Source organism: Delphinapterus leucas, chromosome 5 (genome assembly GCF_059928025.1).
Source record: "Delphinapterus leucas isolate spDelLeu-1000000601 "Yukka" chromosome 5, BTC_Dleu_Yukka2, whole genome shotgun sequence".
NCBI lineage: Eukaryota > Metazoa > Chordata > Mammalia > Artiodactyla > Monodontidae > Delphinapterus > Delphinapterus leucas.
Window position 1 is genome coordinate 61,959,047 of NC_143133.1, and position 4,343 is coordinate 61,963,389.

Below are 4,343 nucleotides of genomic sequence, written 5' to 3' on the forward strand. Positions count from 1 at the left end.
AATGACTCAGATTCACCTCTCTGCCTTGAACGTACTTTGGCTGAAGGTTAATCACATTAATTCCTGTGAGTCAACATCTGCCATGTCCTGGAAAAATCTTGTCAACCATTCCAATATTTAGAGCCCCATATGACGATTTTCAAAATTTCCTGAACCATCAGAATCCTGCCAACTTCAAACGTTTCTTGGGTTAACTCATTTCTACCCAATAAATACTTGGCTGCTGAGAATCTAGAAACTATTGCCTTTGAAAATCAGGGATTTTAAATTGAGGAATATGGAAGACTGCAGAAGGAAAGAGGAGAGCCAGAGTATGACCACAAAGAAGACCAGAGAAAATGGATATCAGAATTGTGAATGGATGCTTTTGCCAACCAGACAATCACATCAAGTCTAAAATAAAAGGAGACCTCAGTTCTTTCTCCCCATTTTTCTCTCAAACTACCTTTTTGCCTAAAAAATATCAGGACTTACATGTGGTCAGCTCATCTCTAGACTAAAACGTAAAAACCAGTGGGTGTTTTGAGTTCACATTTCAACCCATCACAATACTAATTACTATAATGATGACCCAGACCAGTGCTTATCAAACTGTAATGTGCATACAAATTCCCTGGGGATCTTATTAAAATGCAGATTCTGATTCAGTAGATTTGGAAGGGGGACCAAGATTCTGTAGTTTTATATATATTGGGTCCTCCTTGCTGCGCCTGGGCTTTCTCTAGTTGCAGCAAGCATGGGCTACTCTTTGCGGTGCACAGGCTTCTCATTGCCGTGGCTTCTCTTGTTGTGGAGCACGGGCTCTAGGTGTGCAGGCTTCAGTAGTTGTGGCACTCAGGCTCAGTAGTTGTGGCTCTCGAGCTCTACAGCACAGGCTCAGTAGTTGTGGCGCACAGGCTTAGTTGCTCCGCGGCATGTGGGATCTTCCTGGACCAGGGCTCAAATCCACGTCCCTTGCTTTGGCAGGCAGATTCTTAACCACTGCGCCACCAGGGAAGTCCCACATTCTGTATTTTGGGGGGGGCACCCAAATCTCTTATTGGGGTGCAGTTGGTGGGAGGGGGACTCTCACTGCAGAGCCTGTTCATTGGCGCTGCTTCCTCAGTCCTGTGGCTTCATCACCTCCAGCAGCTCACGTGGGCTGGAGAAGGGCTGGATGTGCAGGGTCTCAAAGGCTTCATCTGCTCTGAAGCCTAGCCCCACAGTGGCTGGGGCCTGAGGCCATGCTGTCTGGCTGGTGAAGCCACACTCGCCCAATGTCTTTCTGTTGTCCAGAAGCTGGTCGTCCTTGTACAGCCGCTGCTCCACCAGCGGCCACTTGAGGATGCCCTGGACAATGCGCTTCAGCTCGAACACGGTGCTCGATTCCTTGGCGTCCATGAAGATGGTGGTCTTGTGGCGCCGGATCATGAGGAACACGTCTATTGCAGCGGCTGCCTCTCCCCCTTGACGCACCCATACGGCTGCACTCCGCCCTGTTCCCAGCAGCCCACCCCCAGAATCTATATTTTTAACAGCTAATTCTATTGCCTTTGAAATCAAGGGCCACACGTTGCATTAACAGGTTCAAAGTAAAATTACTTCTAATGATCCATCTCATTATTTCTTAATCTATGTAAAATTTTGTGATTCAGAATCTAGTACACAATTTCAGTCCATCAGAATCATCATAAAAGTAAGTTTTTCATAGGGTATTGATCAGCTAATGTCCAAACAACCCTGAAAATTATTCAGAGCTTCCAATTACCTATGTCTTAATTATTAAAATTTTGCTGGGATGGGTCATTATGATATCTACAAAATTTTATATTTGACTCTCCTTTTAATTTGTCTCAGATGCAAATTTTAACTTTTTAAATTGTAAAATAAAATTTGAGGTGTTAACTTAGGGTCTGTTCATGTTACTAGAAAATTAACATTTTTTGATTACAGAGTGACATAAGTGACATGAAAGAAATCTGAAAGTAATCAGTGATATGACCCTGTAACCAAGATAGGATATATATAGATAAGCCAGAGTGAAGGCACTTAAATATCTGATACACTGCTTTTAGACAAAATTTCTGGTACCAGTGGCATTAATAGTAAACAAAGAGCAAAATCCTTGTTCAAAATACCTAACATGTAGCAGAGAGGCTAGTATATACTAAATTCTCTATACCAGTGTGTTGAACTTAGCTGAATTGGAAGGCTCTGCTCTATTAACCAAATGTCTTTGCCAGAAAAGGCCAATGAGAGAAAAAATACTAGCATAGTAGAAAGAGCTTTTTAATATGAAGGATGTATTCCCCAAAGCCTCTTTCCCTGTAGATTATTGCAGCCACCTTCACTCTCCATTGTCTTTTTGTCATTTTGCTATACCCAATAAATGCTAACCTCAGATAAGCACAATCGTCTGTCTTCTCAGTGCCTGCGTTCAAGTAGCTGAGATCCTCTGGAGCAAACCACATCACCAGGTTGATTGATAGCACTTTCAGTTTGTAATTCCAAGTCTCAGCTGAGCTCTCTATATCCCTTATGATCTTATCATATTATTCCAGTTTCTGGAGAGACTCTTTCCTCCCTTCATACTCCTTCGATGACGGACTCCTCCAATATCTCCTTCACCATCAGTGGATGACCTTAGTTAAATGTGGCTTGTAGTTAAGACTGTGGGCTCTAAAAGTAAGCTGTCTGGCTTTGTATTCAGGTTCCAGCAATTTACTTAAATGCAGCCTTAGGGATACATTTTTTTTTAACAGTTCTGTGCCTCAGTTCCTTATTGGTAAAAAGAGACAATAATATTTCCTGCCTCATAAGGTTATTGTAAGTAGTAAATGAGTCACTATATGTAAATCTTTTAAAATAATGCCTGCTGTCAATAAACCATCAATAAAAGTTTAGTATTATCCTAATTCTTTTTTCACAGGAAAAGTAGAAACCAACAGATAGAAATTCCCTTAACTACCCAACCCCATAACAACAAATCCATCTGCATCCTCATGACCTCATCTGAACCTAATTTCCTCCAAAAGGCCTTACTTCCTAATACCATCACACTGGGGTTAGGGTTTTAATATATGAACTTGGGGCAAACACAAACAGTCTGTGACATCAACCTATGACTAACTGGTTCCCACCCAAGATCCTCTAGGTAAGGTTACAAATAATTTCTGTATCCCTAAATTTGGTGGTCACTTTACTCAAGCTCTTCTCTGAGTTCAACATTGACTACCTTTTTCTTTGACTTCTATAACATCACGCTGCCCTGGTTTTCTTCTTATCTTCTTACCTCCTTAACTATCTACTCCATAACTCATGCCAGAAATGTCACAATATCCAGTCATCATCAAGTCTGATGATTCTACAACCTTAATATGTTTAAGTGCATCCCTTTTCATGACTACTGATTCCATCATAGACAAAATGATATTCTTCTGCCTAACCATCTGAAATCTCATTTTTATTTTTCACACAGCATCCAGTGATCATCTTAAAACCTTATCATATAGCTCTCCTTCTGAATAGTCGCTTTTCATTATTTTTAGGTTGAAAGTTACATTTTTACATTTATATTAACTTTACTATATAAAATTCAAATAGGGCTTCCCTGGTGGCGCAGTGGTTGAGAGTCCGCCTGCCGATGCAGGGGACACGGGTTCGTGCCCCGGTCCGGGAGGATCCCACATGGCGCGGAGCGGCTGGGCCCGTGGGCCATGGCCGCTGGGCCTGCGCGTCTGGAGCCTGTGCTCCGCAATGGGAGAGGCCACAACAGTGAGACGCCCGCGTACCGCAAAAAAGGAAGGGAAAGGAAAAAAAAAATTCAAATATACTTCAAAGTAGGGAGAGTACTATAATGAATCCTCATATATCCATCATCCATCCCTAATTATTGTTATAATTTTATCATTTTTTCTTCATTTACTTTCTATTTGCTCAATTATTTTTTATTGTGGTAAAATATACACAACATAAATTTTACCATTTTAACCATTTTCAAGCGTATCCTTCTATAGTATTAAGTACACATTGTTGTCCAATCATCATCACCATCCATCTCCTGAAGATTACATTTTTGTGACATGACACGTATGATAGGCATGAACTGTCCTCCACCCTGGGTCACTATAGGCAAGTCAGTCTGGCACTTATACACTTCCTTGAATATGGCAAACTTACTCAAAACCTTCCCACCTGATTTTTCCTCTGTTTAAAATTATCCTCCTCTACTCACTGTTGAAGATTCAGTTTAAACATTAGTTATTTCCCTAATAATGCATAGTAGGCAAGGTCTCCAGCTACATGTTCTTGCTATGCCTCCTACTTCCATGCATAGAGAGGAAGTGCATCATAGGGCAAACTCT

The 4,343-nt window shown here is 41.3% G+C and overlaps 1 pseudogene; it reads right to left on the reverse strand.

Moving 5' to 3' along the window:
- Positions 1-672: 672 nt before the first annotated feature.
- LOC111171532 (elongin-B pseudogene) lies at positions 673-1,479 on the reverse strand (annotated as a pseudogene).
- Between the last annotated feature and the right edge of the window lie 2,864 nt (positions 1,480-4,343).